This window comes from Pseudorca crassidens, chromosome 9 (genome assembly GCF_039906515.1).
Source record: "Pseudorca crassidens isolate mPseCra1 chromosome 9, mPseCra1.hap1, whole genome shotgun sequence".
Lineage (NCBI taxonomy): Eukaryota > Metazoa > Chordata > Mammalia > Artiodactyla > Delphinidae > Pseudorca > Pseudorca crassidens.
Window position 1 is genome coordinate 67,866,429 of NC_090304.1, and position 27,663 is coordinate 67,894,091.

Genomic DNA, 27,663 nt, shown 5'->3' on the forward strand with positions numbered 1-27,663 from the left:
CCTCCTTTCTCTATAAGCATGTAGATGGCACTGATGGTTTATTGGTGGTTGTAGGTGCCTCTCTGCCTTCCAGATCAGGTTAAAGAAGAATGTTCTGAAACACATTTTTCCGATATTTGATGGGTAAAATGAATGCTGAAATACCTGACACAATTTACATTCCACCCTGTACTTCTCCAGAGACAGCTGACCGGACACCTAGAATGGCTTCCTGATCCAAGGGCAGCTATTCTTTTTCATGGCCTACAGTCCAAGATGAGAATTTTGCATGGAAAAAAATAATCTGGTAAATCTAATTCTGATTCTAAACACTCTGCATTAGGAAACATACAGCGAATGATGTATTTAACAATGGGTACTGAAAATATAAGGTCATGATTCAGAGAAATATCCCTTGTGTAGTACATTTCAAATACTTATTAGTGTTTCAATAACAGAATACAACTCATTTAACACGATACTTTAGTCTCTGCCAAGACTCCTCCCTTATCTCCCTCCACTCTTTTCTATGTCACTGGTCATCTTTAATTTCTTTGAATATGCCCAATTAGTTCCTGTTTCTGGAACTTTGCAAATTCTGCCACTTTAATGGTTTCCTTGGTGGACCAAGACCTCTTGAGTATCACTTCATACTACTCTGGGAGACGTCTCTCATTCCAGCCCTAGATTTGAGGAATAGCTGCACGAAGATTTAACACCCTTCAAGACGATAGTGATGCAACTCAACTTGCATCATTTACTTTCTGCCCTGGGCTTTTCCAATATGGTGGTGAGGGAAACAGGTAGGTGGGAACCTGCTTGGCATAAACACAAGTACAACTAGGAAGTGATGGTAGTTAAAAATGTCTGAGTAAACCCTTGACAAATGGGGAAAGGAAGCTGATGAATCGATGGGTCTTCCTATGATATCTGAGATGGAATATTATAAAAGGTATCTTATACACTTCTCAGAAGTTTCTAGCAAAATTGAACCTAAATGCTCATGGCAGAGACCAATTTCTCATTCTTTTATGATTCTCCCTGGTCCTTCAAAACTCTTGATCCTTGTAATAATCTCCCACAATCTCCAGTTTTGAGAAGAACCCAAGTTAATGCAATTAAGTAACTCTTACTGTTGCTTTCAATCTCAGCTTAAAGGTAAATTTCATCAGAGAAACCAATCTGACTTCTCCCTCAAAATTCAAACTAAATTTTTCCATAGGAGTCTTTCACAGTATACCCTTTACTTTAGAGCTGAGGTATTTATCTAAAATTTTAATGACACTTTATTTTTAAAAATATCTGTTGGATTATGATATCCATGAGGGCAAAAAACATGCCCATTTGTCTATTGTATCCCCAACCTTACATTATCTTATGTGCATATAGGATTCAATACATATACACAATGAACAAATAAGCTATATCCAACAGAAAGTATGACAGAATGGAAATTATAGAGAAGTTATTTATACCTGAAAAATTCAAAAATAATCTACAATGTTCTCAAAATAAAATGTTTAATTGAATAAAAATACATTTTATAAAAGGTTAAAAAGCACAGGACATATTTTATAAAGCAATACACAACAATTATGTTCAAGAATTTTATTTTAGAAATATTGAAAGTGGCAAGGAAGTATAAAATATCTGAAACAAGAAACCTAAATTGGGAAAGATGATTCATATCCATATTCCTTTGTGTATGAACATGAATGAATAGTTACAGCTAAATGAGAAATCCAAAGTAGGAGGACATTTACTGTGTTAACTTTATTAACACAAGATAGAGCCATGTCTTAAGATGCATAAACACAAATATGAAATAATGAGAAATAAAGAAATACTAAGGAATGTCTTGAAATTAATAAGGGAATAAAGAAATCAATAAAGGAGAAAATATACAGTGATGCATGTCAATTATTTCTCGGACAGTTGGAAAAAAGAGTATGAAAGATTTAAAAACAAATTAAATGAGAAAATAGGTACTGGTAAACTGCAGTATTGTATTAGAAATAAAAAAGTGGTGAGGTATTTATTTATAGTGTAGATTAAAACAAAAAAGATAAGAAAAATTGGAGCATGTTCCCAAGTAAATTAATGTTCAGTGTTCCCAAAGGATTGTGTTTATATGCAACCTAAAAGCAAATATCACAGAAATTTTTAAAAATCCAATATGGATGAAAAATGATTTGTAAAAACTAATCAAGTATATGAACATCTCAGATATGAAGTATAAAATATTGGTAATATGGAATTGCAAGAAAGAGACAAAGGGCACAGTGGTGAGAGCAGAGTACAAGGGAAAGCCAAAGTGAGAAATGAATGAAAAATATCACAGGAGGTCAAAATATTATAGAAAATGTGTTTCAAGCATAAAAAGGACCAGAGGTCACTCTGAAGAAGCCTACAGAGTAAAAATGATAAGAATAAATTATTGACCAATAAACTAGATATTGCTAAAATATTAAATTAATTCCTTGCTTCCTTGTCTCAGTTTTCACAAAGAAAATAAGGGACAAATACTAAGAACAGACATTAATTTCCCTTGGGAGAGAAAAGAAATATTACAGGAAATTGTGATCATGCCAGAACAGGTAATCAAAAATAATGGTTGAAACCACACACATAAATAATATAAAACTATTCAATAGTCAATAGCCAGGTATGTCTCACTCTTTTTATTGGGGAAATCCTGAAGAAAAAGTAACAAAAAAAGCAAGAGGAAAAATGAAGGATAGAGTTCCTCTGCAGTCAGCCTTTTTCTAAAACCTAGTATTTAAGGGATACAACCCACCTATTTTTTTTTAATAGGAAAGATAAGAGATCAGTATAAGAAGCTACTTTCTCTTCTGAAACCCTCAATTCTACTCACATATCAAATCAGTCACAAGCAGTTATATAACTATGTATTATGCTACTTACAAATACATACACCTGAATTTGGCATTATGCAGTCGGGGAAGGTTGCAGAGGTTGGCGGGGGTCAGGGGGGGAGACATGGCCAAGTATTTAATTCTAAACAAGTAAATCTATGTTTATTACATGATAAATAAAATAAATAGGATCTTTCTTTCAAAAGTATAAAATAGCAAAATAAGAAAAGATTAAAATTGTTTATTTACTGCCTTTAAATGCAGTGTACAAAACAAGGAAATATGCATGACTTCACTTCACAAACTAAGAATAGAGGTGAACTTCACTTCTACTTCACTTAAGGCATGACTCCAAAAGTAATTTTGAAGCCAAGAGAAGACGGATGTGATGGTAGAGTATGAGGATGAAATGTAACCTGGATGCTGGGATTTGTAATGAGAGATGAAAATTTCTCTCCCTATCAAAACACAGAAATAAGTAATATTTGTGTTCAATTATATAAGAACTTGATCTCTGTACCCCACGGATACCTGGGTTCAAGATGAATTCAAGATAATTTTATATATTAATTCATTCATTAACTCACTCACTCCCTAACTCAACGAATAAATATATGACCCACCGTGTATAACTAACTTGCCAATCTAGTGGGCACAAGGACAAATAAGTAACAATCTCTATCTTTAAAAAGCTTATGCTTTTGGAGAGATTCATACTTGAAAGAAATATGGAATAATTGGTTATAGAAGGTATGATAGAATCCTTTATGGGATGTGTGAGATACAAATGGGACATTTCCAATTTTCTTTAGAGCAAGGAGAGCATTGGGAAAGAGGTCATAAGGTGGTATCAACTAATTTAAATTTATAAGAAGAAAAAGAGCTCTGTAGTTGGGGATAGAGCTGGTGGTGATTTGTAAAGAATATTCCAAGCATTGTGAGAATTATGGATAAAGCATATGGAGGTATGAATCAGCATGGTGCCTTCCAAAAACTGAAAGTATGTCAAGTTAAGTAGAAAAAGCAGAAATGAGGTGACAAGGAGACTGAGAAGTGAATGACAGTGATAATCCTAGAGGGAGTCTTTTTTTCTCCACACTTTCACTTATCTATTGCTTTGTAATTTGATGCTAAAAATAAAAATAATGAATATTTTGTAATCATTTGTCCTTCATGAAAAATATACCATGCTATGTTTATCCCAGATAGCTCTCTGTGGTAAAAGCAAGAATTTCTGATATGATTTCTGTTTTACTAAAACTGATTATTGTTTAGTAATATATCAATAATCCAGTCTGTAATTTTTCAATAAGTAGTCATATTAGTTAATGTAACCACCTTAAAGATACACTGTTTTTGAGATGAATAGAAAGGTACTAATTATTTTCTTTCTTAAACATCTTTTTCAGAGAAAAGACTAAATAATGCATTCAGGGTCAATACTGAAGAAGAATTTTAGAAATAAAGGAGCTAACACTTAGGACATCTAGGATACAGAAAGTGTTTAGCAAAGTACATCGTACTTATCAACATTATATTCGGTATCTGAATAGTGATGATTATGCAAAAATAGTTAGGCAACCCAAAAAGATATCCAGAACACCTGGAAATTAATACATTGGAATGAAACTAAAACATCAAAGAAAAAAAGAAAGAACAAATAAAAGAAAGAGAGAGAGAAAGAGGAAAAGAAAAAGAGATTTTTTAGTTGCTAATGTTCATACTTTCAGTATTAAAGGCCCTAAATATTCAAGAAACTTTTGAATGAAATGTTCAAGAAGCTGTTGAATGAAATGACAAGTTGATGTAAGCCTTTAAAAAAATCAGCAAATTGATAAATGTAGCTACACTGAAAAGAAAAGGGAGCAGATATAAATAATGAATATCAGGAAAGAGACAGTGTATTACATCACTAAAGATTCTATTGACCTTAAAGTGTAATACAGAAATGTTATGAACAATTTTATGCCCATAAATTCATCAACTGGGATGAAATGGACAAATTCCTTAAAAGACACAGAACTCCAAAGCTCATTTTAGAAGACATTTATAACTTGGACAGTTATACATCTACTAAAGTAAAGGACTCCTTAGTGAACTTTCTCCAACAAAGAAACTGAGTAGGTCAGGTGGGGATCTTCTGCCAAATTCTACCGAATACTTAAGGACCAGACACCACTAACTACATGTAAAACTTCTTAGGAGACACATAGGAGAGAACACTCTCTAACTTATCTTACAAGGCTACCATTACCCTGATACAGAAGATACTACAGAACAAACCTGTTACAAGAAAAAGAGATACAGACCAATATCATTCACTGATATGGACACAAAAATCCCCATTAAAGTATTTGCAAATCCAATCCAGTAATAAATTAAAAGAATAATACACTACATCCAAGAGGGGATAAGGGTAGTTATCCAAGCAATGCAAGGCTGGTTAAACATTTTATTTCTTTATTAACATCTTTATTGGAGTATAATTGCTTTACAAAGGTGTGTTAGCTTCTGCTGTATAACAAAGTGAATGAGCTATACATATACATATATCCCCATATCTCTTCCCTCTTGCATCTCCCTCCCTCTCCCCCTCCCTAGCCCCCACCTGGCTAGGTGGTCACAAAGCACAGAGCTGATCTCCCTGTGCTGTGCAGCTGCTTCCCACTAGCTATCGATTTTATATTTGGTAGTGTATATGTATATATCCAACCAGTCAGTGTAACTCACCATATCAACAGACTAAAGAAGAAAAAGCACATGACCATCTAAAATACACAGAAAAAGGATTTGACAAAATATAACATCCATTCATGATGAAAACTCAGAGCAAACTAAGAATAGAGGTGAACTTCCTAATCCTAATAAAGAATGTCTACCCCAAAATTACATTGTTAGTATTATATTTGATGGTTTAAAAATTGCTAGCTTTCCTTTTAAAATTGGGAATAAGGAAAGGTTGGGCACTCTAACAGTTCTGTTCAACATCATATTAGATGTCCTAGCCAGTGCAAAAAGAAAATAAAAATGAATAGATGTTATATAGACTGGAGTGGAAGTAATTTTATGACTTCATTATCTACATAGATTTTCCCAAAGAGTCTATAAAAATGAAAGTTAATAGAACTAAAAAGTGAATTTAGCGAGAATGCAAGATACAATATCAACATACAAAAATCAATCATATTTTATATGCACTCAATGTGCAATTGGAGATCATTTTTCAAAGTAACATTTGAAATAGCACCAAAACCATGGGAAGTACATACATCCTCAAAACTATATGCAAGTTTGCATGCAGTAAAGTATAAAATATTATTGAGAGAAAAACTTAAGAGAAGGTATACAAATGCAGATTCAACACTCTAGTGATCAAGGTCTATACATTCAGCAAAATTCCAACCCAAATTCCAGCAGGGTTTTTGATAGAAATGGAAAAGCTACTTTTAAAAGCTATGTGGATATTCAAAGTAATAAGAATGCTAAAGCATTTTGGAATAAGAACAAAGTTGCAAGATTTATATTACCTGATTTGAACACTTATTATAAAGCTATAACAATCAAGAAACTTGTGTCGGTGAAAGAATAGGCCCATAGATCAATAAAACAGAAAAGAGAGCCCAGAAATCGACTCCTCCACAAAATATCATCAAATAATTTTCAGTAAAATTGTCAAGGTAATTAATGAAATATGGTAGCCTTTTTAAAAAATGGAAAAAAATGAAAAACCATATGCAAAAAATATATATTAATGCTTACCTTGTGCCCTATACAAAAATTAACTAAAAATGAATTGAAACTATATGCAAATATCCAGAAAAGATATAGAAGGAAATATGTCCTTTGGTAAGGCAAATATTTTTTAATAGGACACGATAAAGTACAAATCATAAAAGAAAAAGTATAGTGTACTTCATCAAAATTAAAAAAGTTTCCTTGTGCAAATACACTATTAAGAAAATTAAAACACAACTATATACTAGGAGAAGATATTTGCAAAACACATATCTAATAAAGAAATCATTTAGAACATGTAAAGCCTTTCAAAACTCAATAATAAGGAAACAAACTACTAACAAAAAATATGCAAAAATATGAGGAGATATTTTTCTAGAGATTTATGGATGACAAACATATAAAATGATACTCCACATCATCAGTCATTAGGGAAATGCAAATGAAAATCACAATGAGTATTGCACAACTATAATGTGGGATATAACTGAACACCTGTCAATGTCAAGAGCTGGCGAGAATATAGAGCAATTGAATCTCTCATGTATTGCTAGCAATAATGCAAAATGATACAGCTACTTTGGAAAATATGTAGGCAATTTCTTATAAAGTTACCATATGATCCAGAAATACCACTTCTAGATGTTTATTCAAGATAAGTGAAAACATAGGTCCACACAAAATCCTATTCACAAACATTTATAGCAGATTATATTATAGAATTTAAATTCATAATCTCCAAAAACCCCCCAAAATTAAAATGTCTACAATTGATGAGTAGATAGAATATGGTGCATCTATACAATGAAATTTACTCAGCGATACAGCAACATGGATGAATCACAAATATGTTAAAGGAAATAAATCATACTATAATGGCTACATTCTTGATTGTTCCATTTATATGGTATTCAGAAAAAGGCAAAATTAAGGGACAAAAACCAGATCAGTGGTTGCCAAGGTTGCTGCTGGGGAGAAAAGAATGATTATGATTATAAAGAGACATGAGGGAGCTTTCAGAGTGATAGAAATGTTCTTTGCCTTAATTTTAGTAGTGTTCATTTGACTGTGTGTTAGAGTATGTAGAACTGTACATCTAAAAAGAAGGGAGAAATGTATGGTTATAAAATTATAACTCAACCAGATTTTGTTAAAAAGATAAATGCTCAGTAAATATTCTAGAATAGAGATTACTGGCAATACTGGGGCCTGAGAGCAGACTAGTTAGCCTGTTTTAAAATACCAGCCAAGCTATTTGTTTTATAGTAGTTAATTATGATGCTGGAAAGTTCAAACTGTTATTTTTGAAACTACTTTCTAAATGGAGCTTATAATTCAGTAAAACTATAAAATCAAGTCAAAAGTTACAAGACCAAAATCTGATGGAATGTACCAGTTCCCAGCTTCAGGAAAATGATGGTCACAACAATTCCTTTCATTTTTACTAGAACACTTTGTTATAGTCTTGGGAACTTTCACCTCCCATAGCAAACACTTCAGGCTCCAGCCTGTCAGCAGTTATGTGTAAGTGGCTCACTGCTTTTCACCAGTGTATTGAACAAAGTGTGGTTGTGAAAAGTTGTTTAAGACTATAAAATTTTGAATTGAAGAATCTATAAAGTCAAAATGATAAAAAAAAAATCATCTCTGGATCTCAATATTGCCTTCCAATAGAGACACTCCCCATAGCAATGTTACAGTGATTAATCAAAGATAGTCATGCAATAGCAAATGCCACAGGACAAGAAGCAACTTGTTTATGGATATCTTGAATGTCACATAATGAAATATTAGCTTTAGTTTAATTGATTAGATTTCAAATACAAAACACCATGGGAAAGATAAATAATTAGTTTAAATTCACACATGTGAGTTACTTGTCATATATTTTTTCCTGAGAATATGCTTTTTTTTTTTTTTTTTTGCGGTACGCGGGCCTCTCACTGTTGTGGCATCTCCCGTTGCGGAGCACAGGCTCAGCGGTCATGGCTCATGGGCCCAGCCACTCCGCAGCATGTGGGATCTTCCCGGACCGGGGCACAAACCCGTGTCCCCTGAATCGGCAGGCGGACTCTCAACCACTGCACCACCAGGGAAGCCCGAGAATATGCTTTAAGATAGAATGACTATAAAGCAGAAGTCTATTGGGAATTGCTAAGGAATCTGGTCATGATGAAGGTATAAGTCTCAGCTACCAGGATCTTAAACTTTTCTAATGATACCCTACTCATTTTAATACTGTGCCTAGAATAACCTCTTAAAAAATAACATACAATTATGAATTGATACCTTAGTAAATGACAGGAAACATGTACACATTAAAAATTATCAGACTTAACTGGACTTCTTGACTTTACTCTCCCCCTCCATTAGATCTTACTCATTCCCTCTCCAGTTAGCGCTATAAAATCCAGATTGAATTATGATTCTTCATGCATAATCCCCTACAGATCTATAGCAAACTCTGTAACAGAATGCAAAATTCTTCATAAATAGATATCAATGTAATTTCCCAGATGTGTTTCATACTTTTAGCCGCTTCCACTTTGCTTTCCATCCCTCAATCACCCAGATTGGTCCATATCTCGTTGCCATGTTTCATTGCATGCCTGGGCATTATTTGCTTGTTTATGCGTCCATAAGACAGCACGCACAGAGTATTCTTCTGGAATGCATATCTCCCTTTTTTCGGAAGTGAAACTGATGCCTACATAAGCCACCGTTCAAAAGTTGTCGTCTGGGGCTTCCTTGGTGGCGCAGTGGTTGAGAGTCCGCCTGCCGATGCAGGGGACACGGGTTCGTGCCGCGGTCCAGAAAGATCCCACGTGCCGTGGAGCGGCTGCGCCCGTGAGCCATGGTCACTGAGCCTGCGTGTCTGGCGCCTGTGCTCTGCAATGGTAGAGGCCCCCGCGGTGAGAGGTCCGCGTACTGAAAAAGTTGCCTTCTGGGTGAAAACTTTTATACACCATTTGGGCTTAAATTTTTCTGCTTTTACTACCTTAATTCTTTGTTCATAATTCTGTTGTAATTCCTGTGACATTTTCATGCATTTAGTGATTTATGTTTCCTCCTCCTCCTTCACCAACAACACGTATTTGCTCAGCTAAGGGGAGAATCTATGCCACATGAATCTTTTAAATTTACTATTCAACATTGTGCAAGGAACATGGTAGATGCTAAATACATTATTATTCCATAAATTAAACTGAACAAACCATGTGTTGTGAGCACTTAGAGTAAATCTATTTTCTTTTTTTTTTTTTAACATCTTTATTGGAGTATAATTGCTTTACAATGGTGTGTTAGTTTCTGCTGTATAACAAAGTGAATCAGCTATATGTATATATATATCCCCATATCCCCTCCCTCTTGCACCTCCCTCCCACCTTCCCTATCCCACCCCTATAGGTAGACACAAATCATCGAGCTGATCTCCCTGTGCTATGTGGCTTCTCCCACTAGCTATTTTACATTTGGTAGTGTATATATGTCAGTGACACGCTCTCACTTCATCCCAGATTACTCTTCCCCCTCTCCGTGTCCTCAAGTCCATTCTCTACATCTGCGTCTTTATTCCTGTCTTGCCCCAAGTTTCTTCAGAACCCTTTTTTTTTTTTTTTTTAGATTCCACATATATGTATTAGCATACGGAATTTATTTTTCTCTTTCTGACTTACTTCACTCTGTACGACAAACTCTAGGCCCATCCACCTCACTACAAATAACTCAATTTCATTTCTTTTTATGGCTGAGTAATATTCCATTGTATATATGTGCCACATTTTCTTTATCCATTCATCTGTTGATGGACACTTAGGTTGCATCCATGTCCTGGCTATTGTAAATAATGTTGCAATGAACATTGTGGTACATGTCTCTTTTTGATTTATGGTTTTCTCAGGGTATATGCCCAGTAGTGGGATTGCTAGGTCATATGGTAGTTCTAATTTTAGTTTTTTAAGGAACCTCCATACTGTTCTGCATAGTGGCTGTATCAAATTAGATTCCCTTCAACAGTGCAAGAGGGTTCCTTTTCTCCACACCCTCTCCAGCATTTATTGTTTGTAGATTTTTTAATGATGACCATTCTCACGGACATGAGGTGATACCTCATTGGAGTTTTGATTTGCATTTTTCTAATGATTAATGATGTTGAGCATCCTTTCCTGTGTTTAGTGGCAATCTGTATATCTTCTTTGGAGAAATGTCTATTTAGGTCTTCTGTCCAGTTTTGGATTGGGCTGTTTGGTTTTTTAACCTTGAGTTGCATGAACTGCTTGCATATTTTGGAGATTAACCTTTGTCAGTTGCTTCATTTGTAAATATATTCTGCCATTGCGAAGGTTGTTTTTTCATCTTGTTTATGGTTTCCTTTGCTGTGCAAAAGGTTTTAAGTTTCATTAGGTACCATTTGTTTATTTTTTATTATTATTTTTTTTACACCTAATTGGAATATAATTGCTTTACAATGGTGTGTTAGTTTCTGCTTTATAACTAAGTGAATCAGTTATACATATACATATGTTCCCATATCTCTTCCCTCTTGTGTCTCCCTCCCTTGCACCCTCCCTATCTCACCCCTCCAGGAGGTCACAAAGCACCGAGCTGGTCTCCCTGTGCTATGTGGCTGCTTCCCACTACCTATCTACCTTACGTTTGGTAGTGTGAAGGGTAAGCTGTGACAAAGCGAGAGAGAGGCATGGCCATTTGTTTAGTTTTGTTTTTATTTCCATTTCCCTAGGAGGTGCGTCAAAGACATTCTTGCTGTGATTTATGTCATAGAGTGTTCTCCCCATGTTTTCCTCTAAGAGTTTGATAGTGTCTGGCCTTACATTTAGGTCTTTAATCCATTTTGAGTTTCCTTTTGTTTATGGTTTTAGGAAGTGTTCTAATTTCATTATTTTACATGTAGTTGTCAAGTTTTCCCAGCACCATGTATTGAAGAGGCGGTCTTTTCTCCATTGTGTATTCTTGCCTCCTTTATCAAAGATAAGGTGACCATATGTGCTTGGGTTTATCTCTGGGCTTTCTATCCTGTTCCATTGACCTACACTTCTATTTTTGTGCCAGTACCACACTGTCTTGATTACTGTAACTTCAGAGCATAGTCTGCAGTCAGGGAGCCTGATTCCTCCAGCTCCATTTTTATTTCTCAAGATTTCTTTGGCTATTCAGAGTCTTTTTGTTTCCATACAAATTATGAAATTTTTTGTTCTAGTTCTGTGAAAAATGCCAATGGTAATTTGGTAGGGATTGCACTGAATCTGTAGATTGCTGTGGGTCGTATAGCCATTTTCACAATTTTGTTGCTTCCAATCCAAGAACATGGTATATCTCTCCATCTGTTTGTCTCATCTTTAATTTCTTTCATCAGTGTCTTATAGTTTTCTGCATGCAGGTCTTTTGTTTCCTGAGGTAGGTTTATTCCTAGATATTTTACTGTTTTTGTTGCAGTCATAAATGTGAGTGTTTCCTTAATTTCTCTTTCAGATTTTTCATCATTAATGCATAGGAATGCAAGAGATTTCTGTGCATTAATTTTGTATCCTGAACTTTACCAACTTCATTGATTAACTCTAGTATTTTTCTGGTAGTATCTTTAGGATTCTCTATGTATAGTATCATATCATCTGAAAACAGTGACAGCTTTATTTCTTCTTTTTCTGATTTGTATTCCTTTTATCTCTTTTTCTTCTCTGATTGTTGTGGCTAAAACTTCCAAAGCTATATTGAATAATAGTGGTGAGAGTGGGCATCCTTGTCTTGCTCCTGATTTTAGTGGAAATGGTTCCATTTTTTCACCATTGAGAATGATGTTGTCTGTGTGTTTGTCATATATGGCTTTTATTATGTTGAGGTAAGTTCCCTCTATGCCTAATTTCTGGAGAGTTTTTATTATAAATAGGTGTTGAACTTTGTGGAATGTTTTTCCTGTATCTATTGAGGTGATCATATGGTTTTTGTCATTCAGTTTGTTAAGATGATGTATCACATTGATTGACTTGCATATACTGAAGAATCCTTGCATTCTTGGGATAAACCCCACTTGATCATGTTGTATGATCCCTTTAATGTGCTGTTGGATTCTGTTTGTTAGTATTTTGTTCAGGATTTTTGCATCTATGTTCATCAGCGATATTGGCCTGTAGTTTTTTCTTTTTTGTGTGACATCTTTTCTGATTTTGGTATCAGGGTGATGGTGGCCTCGTAGTATGAGTTTGGGGGTGTTCCTCCCTCTGCTATATTTTGGAAGAGTTTGAGAAGGATAGGTGTTAGCTCTTCTCTAATTGTTTGATAGATTTTCCCTGTGAATTCATCTGGTCCTGGGCTTTTGTTTGTTGGAATGTTTTTAATTACAGTTTCAATTTCAGTGCTTGTGATTGGTCTATATTTTCTATTTCGTCTTTGTTTAGTCTCGGAAGGTTGTGCTTTCCTAACAATTTTTCCACTTCTTCTAGGTTGTCTATTTTGTTCACATATACGTTCTTGTAGTAATCTCTCATGATTCTTTGTATTTCTGCAGTGTCAGTTGTCACTTTTCCTTTTTGATTCCTAATTCTGTTGATTTGAGTCTTCTCCCTTTTTTTCTTGGGGAGGCTGGTTAGTGTTTATCAATCTTGTTTATCTTCTCAAAGATGCTGCTTTTAGTTTTACTGATCTCTGCTGTTGTTTCCTTCATTTGTTTTTCATTTATTTCTGATCTGATCTTTATGATTTCTTTCCTTCTGCTAAGTTTGGGGCTTTTTGTTCTTCTTTCTCTAATTGCTTTAGGTGTAAGGTTAGGTTGTTTATTTGAGATGTTTCTTGTTTCTTGAGGTAGGATTGTTTTGCTATAAATTTCCCTCTTAGAACTGCTTTTGTTGCATCCCATACGTTTTGGGTCATCGTGTTTTCATCGTCATTTGTTTCTAGGTATTTTTCAATTTTCTCTTTGATTTCTTCAGTGATCTCTTATTTATTTAGTAGTGTATTTTTTAGCCTCTATGTGTTTATATTTTTTAGTTTTTTCCTGTAATTGATATCTCATAGCATTGTGGTCAGAAGAAATACTTGATAGGATTTCAAGTTTCTTAAATTTACCAATGCTTGATTTATGACCCAAGATATGATCTACCCTGGAAAATGTTCCCTGAGCATTGAGAAGAAAGTGTGTTCTCTTGTTTTTGGATAGAATGTACTATGAATATCAATTAAGTCCAGCTTGCTTAATGTGTCAGTTAAACCTTGTGTGCTTTTATTTATTTTCATTTTGGATGATCTGTCCATTGGTGAAAGTGGGTTATTAAAGTCCCCTACTATGACTGTGTTCCTTTTGATTCCCCCTTTTATGGTTGTTAGCATTAGCCTTATGCATTGAGTTGCTCCTATGTTTGGTGTATAAATATTTACAATTATTATATCTTCTTCTTGGATTGATCCCTTGATCAGTATGCAGTATCTTTCTTTGTGTCTTGTAATAGTCTTTATTTTAAAGTCTCTTTTGTCTAATATTAGAATTGCTACTCCAGCTCTTTTGATTTCCATTTGCATGGAATATCATTTTCCATCCCTTATTTTGAGTCTGTATGTGTCCCTAGGTCTGAAGTGATTCTGTTATTGACAGCATAAAAGCAGGGCTCATTTTTTATCCATTCAGCCAGTCTATGTCTTTTGATTGGAACATTTAATCCATTTACATTTAAGTTAATTATCAATATGTATGTTTCTATTACCATTTTCGTAATTATTTTGAGTTTGTTTTGTAAGTATTTTCCTACTAGCATTTGCTGTAAGTCTGGTTTGGTGGTGCTAAATTATCTTAAATTTTGCTTGTCTGTAAAGGTTTTAATTTCTCCTTTGAATCTGAATGAGATCTTTGCTGGGGAGAGTAATGTTGGTTGTAGGTTTTTCCCCCTTTCATCACTTTAGATATGTCCTGCCATTGCCTTCTGGCTTTCAAAGTTTCTGCTAAAAGATCAGCTGTTAACCTGATGGGGATTTCCTTGTATGTTATTTGTTGTTTTTCCCTTGCTGCTTTTAATATGTTTTCTATTAATTTAGTTTTTGATAGTTTGATTAATATGTGTCTTGGTATGTTTCTCCTTGGATTTATCCTCTATAGGACTCTTTGCGCTTCCTGGACTTGACTGAATATTTCCATTCCAATGTTAGGTAAACTTTTAACTATAATCTTTTCAAATATTTTAACAGACCCTTTACTTTTCTCTTCTTCTTCTGGGACCCCTATAATTTGAATGTTGGTGCATTTAATTTTGTCCCAGAGGTCTCTGAGACTGTCCTCAATTGTTTCCATTCTTTTCTCTTTATTTTGCTCTCTGGTACCTATTTCCAGTACTTTATCTTCCAGGTCACTTATCAGTTCTTCTGCCTCAGTTATTCTGCTATTGGTTCCTTCTAGAGAATTTTAAATTTCATCTATTGTTTTTTTCATCATTATTTGTTTGCTGTTTAGTTCTTCTAGTTCCTTGTTAAAAGTTTCTCATATTTTCTCCATTCTATTTCCAGGATTTTGGATCATCTTTACTATCATTACTCTGTATTGTTTTTCAGGTAGACTGCCTATTTCCTCTTCATTTGTTTTGCCTGGTGGGGTTTTAGCTTGCTCTTTCATCTGCTGTCTGTTTCATCTGTTTCTCTGTCTTCTCATTTTGCTTCACTTACTTTGTTTGCGGTCTCCTTTTTGAAGGCTGCAGGGTTGTAGTTCCCATTGTTTTTGTTGTCTGTGTCCAGTAGGTGACGTTGTTCCAGTGGGTTGTGTAGGCTTTCTGGTGGAGGGTACTGGTGCTTGTGTTCTGGTGGGTGGGGCTGGATATTGTCTTTCTGGTGGGCAGGGCTGCATCCGGTGGTGTGTTTATGGGTGTCTGTGAACTTATTATGATTTTAAGTAGCCTCTCTGCTAATGAGTGGGGTTGTGCCCCTGTCTTGCTAGTTGTTTGTTATGGGGTGTCCAGCACTGGAGCTTTCTGACCATTGGGTGGAGCTGGGTCTTAGCATTGAGAAGGAGATCTCTCTGAGATGCCTCACCAATTAATATTACGTGGGGCCGGGAGGTTTGTGTTGGTCCAATGTCCTGAACTTGGCTCTACCACCTCAGAGGCTCAGGCCTGACACCTAGCCGGAGCACCAAGACGCTGTCAGCCACATGGCTCAGATGAAAAGGGAGAAAAAAGAAAGAAAAATAAATAAATAAAAAATACAAGAAATGAAATAAAATAATTAAAATTATTTTTTAATTATTAAAATAAAAAAGTAATTTAAAAAGGAAAGCAACCAAACCAATAAGCATATCAACGAATGATAACAAGTACTAAAACCTATACTAAGATAAACATAAAAATCAGAAACAAGTTAGCTGCAGACAGCTAACCCCAAGTCTACAGTTGTTCCCAAAATCCACCACCTCAATTTTGGGATGATTCATTGTCTATTCAGGTATTCCACAGATGCAGGGTACCCCAAGTTGATTGTGGGGATTTAATCTGCTACTCCTGAGGCTGCATGGAGAAATTTCCCTCTCCTTTGTTTGCACAGCTTCTTGGGTTCAACTTCAGTTTTGGCTCCACCTCTGTGTGTAGGTAGCCCTCAGGCATCTTTTCCTACCCAGACATGACAGGGTTAAAACAGCCACTGATTAGGGGGCTCTGGCCCACTCATGCCACCACGAGGGAGGGGTATGGTAGTTACAATTGGAATACAGGATGAGCCTGCGGCGGCAGTCTGGCATGACATTGCAACAGCTTGAGGCGTGTCGTGTGTTCTCCCAGGGAAGTTGTCCCTGGATCACATGACCCTGACAGTGGAGTGCTGCACAGGCTCCCTGGGTGATGGTGGTGGTGTGGGGTGTATAGTGACCTGTGCTTGCACACAGGTTTCTTGGTGGTTGCAACAGCAGCGTTGGTGTTGCATGCCCATCTCTGGTGTCCGAGCTGATAGCCACAGCTTGCTCCCATCTCTGGAGCTCACTTAGGTGGTGCTCTGCCTTCTGTGGACAGACAGGGAAAGATTCCCCTCTCCTCACACACCCTGAAACAATGGTCTCTTGCCTCTTAGGCAGTTCCAGACATTTTCCTGGAATCCCTCCCAACTAGCTGTGGCACACTAGCACCCTTCAGGCTGTGTTCATCCAGCCAACACCAGTCCTCTCCCTGGGATCTGAACTCTGAAGCCCAAGCCTCAGCTCCCAGCCCCCACACACCCAGGTGAGTGAGCAGACAAGCTTTTTAGGCTGGTGAGTGCTGGCCAGTACCAATCCTCTGTGTGGGAATCTCTCTGCTTTGCTCTCTGCATCCCTGTTGCTGCACTCTCCTCTGTGGCTCTGAAGCTTCTCCCCACCCGCCCCTGTCTCCACCAGTGAAGGGGCTTCCTAGTGTGTGGAAACTTTCCTCCTTCACAGCTCCCTCCCAGAGGTGCAGGGCCAACCCTATTCTTTTGTCTCTGTTTTTTCTTTTGCCCTACCCAGGTACATGGGGAGTATTTTGCCTTTTGGGAAGTCTGAGGTCTTCTGACAGCATTCAGTAGGTGTTCTGTAGGAGTTGTTCCACATGTAGATGTGTTTCTGATGTATTTGTGGGGAGGAAGGTGATCTCCAGGTCTTACTCCTCCACCATCTTGAATGTCTACCAGAATCTATTTTGAAATGGCAAGTAAGACTATATTTGGGGTCATCAGTCACTACTATGTACTATTAACTGGAAGCTCCTCTGTACAAAAGATGTGACAGTTATAACTTATCTAGCATTAACTGTTCATTAGATAACAGTGTTAGATCAGCTGTTCAGTTTGTATGTAACACTAAAACCAAGAAGAATACCTTTATCATCAATTTTTAGTTCTAGACTTCATGCTTCCTGAGAGCAGGCACCAAAACCTATTCATATTTGTATTCTCATCACTTAGTCGTTCTTGCTGATAATAGACACAATTAAATGTTTTCATATTTTAAGTTAAACTAAATGTAAATTGAACACTTATTTTTAAGTAATAGTTTCTAAAGCTGAGTCAGCATAGACTTGAGTGAATTCAAAGCCTGTATTCTTACATACTTTTCTAGTCCTAAGAATATTCATATAATTGTTGATTTAATTTTTCTTAAAAATTGAAGACAAAGAAAAGTGATAATATACTATAATATGTATGGCTCATTCATATGCATTATGTATTAATTGACCAAAAAAAAGAAAATATTCTACTGGCAATTATAGCTTGTAATCTTGCAAGCTTGCAATCATTACAAGGAAAATTATGACAATGCATAAACCCAGATAAAGTGAAGACAGCACAAATGATAGATAATTTGATATAAACTTTCTGAAATTATCCAACCAATAAAACTAACAAACTTTAGCAAGATAAACATTTAAATTATACTAGAAGTTGTCAGAATATAATTTTTAAGAGTAAAATCACCATTCTCATGCAAATGTAAATATGTACTTGTCAAAAACGTTAGTTGATTTCGTTAATTAATGAGGGAACAAGTAACATGTTACAACTGGAACATAGGAGAATACGAAGGACAGGAACATATATAGGAATTCAGGAATACTAAAAATAATTTACTTACTAGATTCAAAATTGGTTGCTGTCCACAGGGCAATAATTAAATACTTGGGACAGTATTTGATTATTGTCCATGGAACAGTTTGTATTTCTATGAATGAACATCATTTGCTGTATTATCTGTTTTCTGTAACTTTCAATGTAATGTAGCACAAAGTCAATGATAAGTGGAGATAATCTGAAAGAATATGATAGACAGAACACAGAGGAATCCTTTTTGTCATTTAAAAATCATTCACATATTTCCTTAACAAAAAGACCTATAAAGCCATTGAAAGTAATCCTACATTTTTTATCACACACATTTGTTTTATGATTAAATAATGTACGTAAATTCCTGAAAGACCACATAATACATGGCCAAATATACATTGATGTAGATTTCAGGGACACTCAACTTAAGAAGGTTTCAGAACATTCAGTTTAAGACAAATTTTTGAGAGCTATTAGAAAAAGTTCCAAATTCTATGCCCTTATTGTGTTCTAAAAAAATGGAATATTTTACATTCGATGTGAAAACATTATATATAGAATTCTTGATGATTTGAAATCAATTTTTAAGAATTTTAAACTGGAAAACATATCTTTACTGTTACTCAGGAAAAAATGAATTATTACTTTCATGAGATCCTACAATCTAATATTTGAGAAGTTCTTGTAAGTGCATTTAACTTTTTTGCAATATATGTTGACAGGTGGCCTCCCTGTATGTGCTTAGAAATGTTTTCCTTGCTGTGTTTAAAAATAGAATTCGAGGGGCTTCCCTGGTGCCACAGTGGTTGAGAATCTGCCTGCCACTGCAGGGGACATGGGATCGAGCCCTTGTCCGGGAAGATCCCACATGCCGCAGAGCAACTGGGCCCGTGAGCCACAACTACTGAACCTGCATGTCTGGAGCCTGTGCTCTGCAACAAGAGAGGCTGCAACAGTGAGAGGCCCACGTACCACGATGAAGAGTGGCCCCCGCTTGCCACAACTAGAGAAAGCCCTCACATAGAAACGAAGACCCAACACAGCCAAAAATAAATAAATAAATAAATAAATAAATAAAAAGAAAAATAGAATTCGAAAAGAAGTGGTTCAAGATAATGAATTTTTTATGAATAAAGTTTCATATCTTAAATATGAACAGTTAACATATTTCCATCAATCTCAAGAGGAAAAAAATCATGCCTGCCACAAAAGGAAAATATAAGATTTGCCAAGAAGAATTAAAGAGTACTGATGTAATAGTTTGGGAAAAAGGGCCACTGAGTTGGAGAGCATGATTAAAAGAACTGTGGTGCTTGTATGAAAACCAGCCCAGCAGCCCAGCAGCTGCACATCTTGGACAATGTGTTGCTGATTATTAGTGATAGAGAGCCAGGTATAATCATTGGTGCACATTGTTACAAATGCATGTATCAAAATTCCAACAGCTTTTTTTAAATTTGACACAAAGTACGCTATGGCTTTCTGAAACCACTCTTGATACTCATTAGAATTCAAAAAATCATGTAGCGATAAATTAAGGCTACATTTATACACATTATCTCCTGTTAAAAGACACAGCCATATAATGCCCAGGGAGGACTTTTGAGTTTTAACCAGCTTTGAAAAGATTTTCCAACATTTAGGAATTGGCTATTATTATACATTATATATAATATAGTATCTTATTAAGCTGGAATAAAAACTGATAAAATGTATGGGTAGAGTTAGAAAAAAAGTGGTACACTGGGATGGAGATGGAAGGCTAAGGAATCTCTTGAGATCAGTTAAGGAGGAGGATTTAACTCTAGTACCTGAGGTTCACACATATAACAACATATTGGATAGTAACGCTTACAAAAGTCAGATTGTATGGATGTCTGACAATGCTTAGAGTAATGAAAGAAAGAAACAGGGAAAAAGCTTATTTTGTGTGTGTGTCTGGAGGAACAACAGAGTGGATGGCCTCAGAATCCAGACAAACACACCATTTGTTATAGTACATACAGGTACTCTGTATACACTGTAGGAAAGAGAAAAAGCACATGATATAAATTGAGAACCACCTCACTACACTTTGTATCAGGATCATACTGAACAATTCTGCCATAGGACTCCTCATACCCATGTGTACAAAGAGAGAAAAAAGAATACTGTCACAAATTATGACTGGCCAAAGTTGAAGCTGTGGGAAAGTCTAACTATACTTGAGCAAGCATCAGGTCTGGGAAACATTTTTCCCAAAATTGGAGGTGGCCGTGTAGAAGTTGCAGCACACTTGCCAGTAAGGAGGGAGTAGTAAAAAGAACAAAGTTCTATCTTGGAAGTATCCTGAGGCAGCAGTACTGACTAGAGCTTGAGCAGAAGTAATGTAACTCATCTTAGAGGAAAGAGCTTTAACTCTTTTGTGTTCCAAGCAACCAAAACTGTGACTTAATGGCTATTCAGCCTCAATCTCCTCTTGGAAATAAAACAGTAGGTATATCTTTATTATCAAAAGTAAAACAGAAGAGATTTCTATTGATGTGGAAACCAAATTTCATAAGGCTGTAGGAGAATAATGACCAGAAACAAATTGAAAACTAGTTTAAAACACCCCTTGTAGATTCCAGAAGTACATGGAGGAAGTTTAATCTTCAAGAAACAAAATTTCTTAAATGAGTGGCAAGAGCATGAAACTACTAAGATTTATAAAGTTTAATATATATTTTAAAAATTCCCTCCATACAAAATATCTTGTTTGCTTATATGGGAATTATTTTCTTATTTTTGCCATGATATTGAGGAAAGACTCGATAAAATGTATATTGCCTTTTCTCAATGCTTAAAAAACGATGTTATTTTCCAGGGAGAGAGTGAGGACGTTGAAACCGCAGGAACCACTGTGTGGCTGACAGAGTCTTGGTGCTCTGGTCAGGTGTCAGGCCTGTGCCTCTCAGGTGGGACAGCTGAGTTCAGGACATTGGACTACCAGAGACCTCCCGACTCCATGTAATATTAAATGGTGAAAGCTCTCCCAGAGACATCCAGCTCTATGCTAAGACCCAGCTTGACTCAATGACCAGCAAGCTACAGTGCTGGACACCCTATGCCAAACAACTAGCAAGACAGGAACACAAACCCCCCAGCAGCAGAGAGGCTGCCTAAAATCATAATAAGGTCACAGATACCCCAAAACACAACAACAGACAGAGTCCTGCCCACAAGAAAGACAAGATCCAGCCTCATCCACCAGAACACTGCACCAGTACCCTCAGCCAGGAAGCCTACACAATCCACTGAACCAACCTTACCCACTGTGGGCAGACACCAAAAACAGTGGGAGTACAAACATGCAGCCTGCAAAGAGGAGACCCCAAACACAGTAAGTGAAGCAAAATAAGAACACAGAGAAACACACAGCAGATGAAGGGGCAAAGTAAAAACCCATCAGACCAAACAAATGAAGAGGAAATAGGCAGTCTACCTGAAAAAGAATTTAGAGTAATGATAGTAAAGATGATGCAAAGTCTTGGAAATAGAATGGAGAAAATAAAAGAAATGCTTAACAAGGACCTAGAAGAACTAAAGAACAAACAAACAATTATGACCAACAAAATAAACGAAATTAAAAATTCTCTAGAAGAAATCAATAGCAGAATAACTGAGGCAGAAGAACAGATAAGTGACCTGGAAGATAAAAGGGTGGAAACTACTGCAGAGCAGAATAAAGAAAAAGAATGAAAAGAACTGAGGACAGTCTCAGAGACCTCAGGGACAATATTAAATGAACCAACATTCGAATTATAGGGGTCCCAGAAGAAGAAGAGAAAAAGAAAGGGACTGAGACAATATTTGAAAAGATTAGAGTTGAAAACTTCCTTAATATGGGAAAGGAAAAAGCCAATCAAATCCAGGAAGCCCAAAGAGTTCCATATAGGATAAATCCAAGGAAAAACATGCCAAGACACATATTAATCAAACTATCAAAAATTAAATACAATGAAAAAATATTAAAATCAGTAAGGGAAAAGCAACAAATAACATACAAGGGAATCCCCATAAGGTTAACAGCTGATTTTTCAGCAGAAACTCTGCAACCCAGAAGGGAATGGTAGGACATATTTAAAGTGAGGAAAGGGAAAAACCTACAAACAAGATTACTCTACCCAGCAGGCTTTCATTCAGATTCAAGAGAGAAATTAAAATCTTTACAGACAAGCAGAGGCTAAGAGGATTCAGCACCATGAAACCGAAACGACCTTTACAACAAATGCTAAAGGAATTTCTGTAAGCAGGAAACACAAGAGAAGGAAAACACCTACAATAACGAAACCAAAACAATTAAGAAAATTGTAATAGGAACATACATATCAATAATTACCTTACATGTAAATGGATTAAATGCTCCAACCCAAAGACATAGACTGGCTGAATGGATATTAAAACAAGACCCTTATATATGCTGCCTACAAGAGACCCACTTCAGAACTAGGGACACATACAGACTGAAAGTCAGGGGATGGAAAATAATATTCCATGCAAATGGAAATCAAAACAAAGCTGGAGTAGCAATTCTTATATCAGACAAAATAGACTTTAAAACAAAGACTATTACAAGAGAAAAAGAATGACACTACATCATGATCAAGGGATAAATCCAAGAAGAAGATAAAACAATGGTAAATAGTTATGCACCAAACATAGGAGCACCTCAATACATAAGGCAAATGCTAACAGCCATAAAAGGGGAAATCAACAGTAATATGATTATATTAGCAGACCTTAACACCCCACTTTCACCAATGGAAAAAACATCCAAATTGAAAATAAAGAAACACAAACTTTAAGTGATACATTAAACAAGATGGACTTAATTGATATTTATAGGACATTCCATTCAAAAACAACACCGTGCACTTTCTTCTCAAGTGCTCATGGAATATTCTCCAGCATAGATCATATCTTGGGTCACAAATCAAGCCTTGGTAAATTTAAGAAAATTGAACTTGTATCAGGTATCTTTTCTGAACACAACACTATGAGACTAGAAATCAATTACAGGAGAAAAATTCTGTAAAAAATACAAACACAAGGAGGCTAAAAAACACACTACTAAAGAACCAAGAGGTTACTGAAGAAATCAAAGGGGAAATCAAAAAATACCTAGAAACAAATGATGATGAAAACACGATGACCCAAAACCCATGGGATGTAGCAAAAGCAGTTCTAAGAGGGAAGTTTACAGCAATACAATCCTAGCTCAAGAGACAAAAAACATCTCAAATACCACCTAACCTTACACCTCAAGCAATTAGAGAAATAAGGACAAATAAAACCCCAAAGTTAGCAGAAGGAAATAAATCATAAAGATCAGATCAGAAATAAATGAAAAATAAATGAAGGAAACAATAGCAAAGATCAATAAAACTAAAAGCTATGTCTTTGAGAAGATAAACAAATTGATAAACCATTAGGCAGACACATCAAGAGAAAAAGGGAGAAGATTCAAATAAATAGAATTAGAAATGAAAAAGGGGGAGTAACAACTGACACTGCAGAAATACAAAGGATCACAAGAGATTACTACAAGCAATTACATGCCAATAAATTGGGCAACCTAGAAGAAATGGACAAATTCTTAGAAAAGTAAAACCTTCTGAGACTGAACTAGGAAGATAGAAAGTATAAACAGACCAATCACAAGCACTGAAATTAAGACTGCCATTTAAAATCTTCCAACAAACAAAAGCCCAGGACCACTTGGCTTCACAGGAAAATTCTAACAAACATTTAGAGAAGAGCTAACACCTATCATTCTCAAATTCCTCCAAAATATAGCAGAGGGAGGAATGCTCCCAAACTCATTCTATGCCGCCACAATCACCCTGATACCAAAACCAAAGATGTCACAAGAAAGCAAGCTAAAGGCCAATATCACTGATGAACATAGATGCCAAAATCCTCAACAAAATACTAGCAAACAGAATCCAACAGCACATTAAAAGGATCATACACCATGATCAAGTGGGGTTTATCCCAGAAATGCAAGGATTCTTCAATATATGCAAATCAATCAACGTGATACACCATATTAACAAAATGAAGGAGAAAAGCCATATGATCATCTCAATGGATGCAGAAAAATCTTTCAACAAAATGCAACACCTATTTATGATGAAAACCCTCCAGAAAATAGGTATAGAGGGAAGTTTCCTTAACATAATAAAGGCCATATATGAAAACCCCACAGTGAACATCATTCTCAATGTGAAAAACTGAAACCATTTCCTCTAAGATAAGGAGCAAGACAAGGTTGTTCACTCTCACCACAATTATTCAACATAGATTTGGAAGTTTTAGCCACAACAATTAGAGAAGAAAAAGAAATAAAAGGAATCAAAGTTGGAAAAGGAGAAGTAAAGCTGTCACTGTTTGCAGTTGACATGATACTATACATAGAGAATCCTAAAGATGCTATCAGAAAACTACTGGAGCCAATCAATGAATTTGCTAAATAGTAGGACACAAAATTAATGCACAGAAATCTGTTGCATTTCTGTACAATAATGATGAAAAATCTGGAAGAGAAATTAAGGAAAGACTCTCATATACCATTGCAGCAAAAAGAATAAAATAACTAGGAATAAACCTACCTAAGAGACAAAAGTCTTGTATGCAGAAAACTATAAGACATTGATGAAAGAAATTAAAGATGAAACAAACAGATGGAGAGATATACCATGTTCTTGGAGTGGAAGAATCCACATTGTGAAAATGACTCTACTACTCAATGCAATCTACATATTCAATGCAATACGTATCAATCTACCAATGGCATTTTTCAGAGAACGAGAACAAAATATTTCACAATTTGTATGGAAACACAACAGTCCCCGAATAGCCAAAGCAACATGGTGAAAGGAAAACGGAGGTGGAAGAATCAGCCTCCCTGACCTCAGACTATACTACAAAGCTACAGTAATCAAGACAGTATGGTACTGGCACAAACACAGAAATATATATCAAAGGAATAGGATAGAAAGCTCAGAGATAAACCCACACACATATGGTCACCTTATGTTTGTTAAAGGAGGCAAGAATATACAACGGAGAAAAGACAGCCTTTTCAATAAGTGGTGCTGGGAATACTGGACAGCTACATGTAAAACAAAGAAATTAGAACACTCTCTAACACCGAACACAAAAATAAACTCAAAATTGTTTAAAGACCTAAATATAAGGCCAGATACTATCAAACTCTTAGAGAAAAACATAGGCAGCACCCTCTATGACATAAATCACAGCAAAGTCCTTTTTTCCCCACCTCCTAGAAAAACGGAAAGAAAAACAAAAATATACAAATGGGACCTAATGAAACTTAAAAGCTGTTGTGCAGGAAAGGAAAACATAAACAAGACCAAAAGACCACACGCAGAATGTGAGAAAATATTTGTAAATGAAGCAACCTAAAAAGGATTAATCTCCAAAATATACAAGCAGTTCATGCAGCTCCATATCAAAAAAACAAACAACCCAATCCAAAAATGGGCAGAAGACCTAAATAGACTTTTCTTGAAAGAAGTTATGCAGATTGCCAACAAACACATGAAAGGATGCTCAACATCACTAATTATTAGAGAAATGGAAATCAAAACTACAATGAGGTATCACCTCACACCAGTCAGGATGGCCATCATCAAATAATCTACAAGCAATAAATGCTGGATAGGGTGTGGAGAAAAGGGAACCCTCTTGCACTGTTGGTGGGAGTGTAATTTGATACAGCCACTAAGGAAAACAGTACGGAGGTTCCTTAAAATCTAAAAATAGAGCTACCATATGACCCAGCAATCCCACTACTGGACATATACCCTTAGCAAACCATAATTCAAACAAGGTATGCACCACAATGTTCATTGCAGCTCTATTTACAATAGCCAGGTTATGGAAGCAACCTAAGTGTCCATCGACAGATGAATGGATAAAGAAGATGTGGCACATATATACAATGGAATATTGTTCAGCCATAAAAAGAAGTGAAATTAAGTTACTTGTAGTGAGGTGCATGGACCTAGATTCTGTCATACAGAGTGAAGTAAATCAGAAAGAGAAAAACAAATACCATCTTTTCACACATATATATGGAATCTTAAAAAAAAATAGTTCTGAAGAACCAAGGGGCAGGACAGGAATAAAGACACAGACATAGAGAACTGACTTGAAGACACGGGGAGTGGGAAGGGTAAGCTGTGATGAAGTGAGAGAGTGGCATGGACATATATACACTACCAAATGTAAAATCAGTAGCTAGTGGGAAGCAGCCATGTAGCACAGGGAGATCAGCTCGGTGCTTTGTGACCACCTAGAGGGGTTGCAGAGGGAAGGTGGGAGGGAGATGCAAGAGCAAGGAAATATGGGGATATATGTATTTGTATAGCTGGTTCACTTTGTTATAAAGCAGAAACTAACACACCGTTGTAATGCAATTATACTCCAATAAAGATGTTAAAAAAAAAAAAGGAAAGATACAAGCACCCCATTGTTCATTGCAGCACTCTTTACAATAACAAAGATGTGGAAACAACCTAAATGTCCATCAACAGAGGAATGGATAAAGAAGATGTGATACATATATACAATGGAATATTACTCAGCCACACAAGAATGAAATAATGCCTTTTACAGCAACATGGATACAACTAGAGATTATCATACTAAGTGAAGTCAGAAAGAGAAAGACAAATAACAAATGTTGTCACTTACATGTGAAATCTAAAATATGACACAAATGAACTTATCTACAAAACAATAACAGACTCACAGACATAGAGATCAGACTTGTGGTTGCCAAGGAGGAGGGGGCTGGGGGAGAGATCGATTGGGAGTTTGGGATTAGCAGATGAAAACTATTATATATAGAATGGATAAACAACAAGGTCCTACTGTAAAGCACAGGGAAATATATTCAATATCCTGTGATAAACCATAATGGAAAATAATATGAAAAAGAATGTATATATATATATATATATATACATATATATATATATAAAACTGAATCATATATATATGTATAACTGTACTGCTGTACAGTAGAAATTAACACAAGTTTGTAAATCAACTAGACTTCAACAAAATAAATTTTAAAAAATGTTTAATATAGATTTGTCTTGACTTATAGTCCTGTGAATACTGAGAGATTCAGAGTATGTCTTAGTCACCTACTTATGAATATTTCAAAGAAAAACTATAGCTAAAATTCCAATCCAGCAATTATTTTTTACCAAAATCTAAACCCCTCAAGACTAAGCTGTCCATTCCTTGAATGGACAAATAAATGACTTACATTAGAAAATGCAAGTGCATTCAGATGCTCAATCAATAATAAATACAAAGTGCCCACTGAATGCAATGCTACAGTAAAAGAGGATATTTAAATATTAGAAGACTTATTTAGCATAACATATGGGGAGGGAAGTCACAGTATTTTATCAAAGGATGGGGCATTAATTGATAGTGGTTTGCCATCTTGCTGTAAGAAAATAGCAACCTGGAAAATATT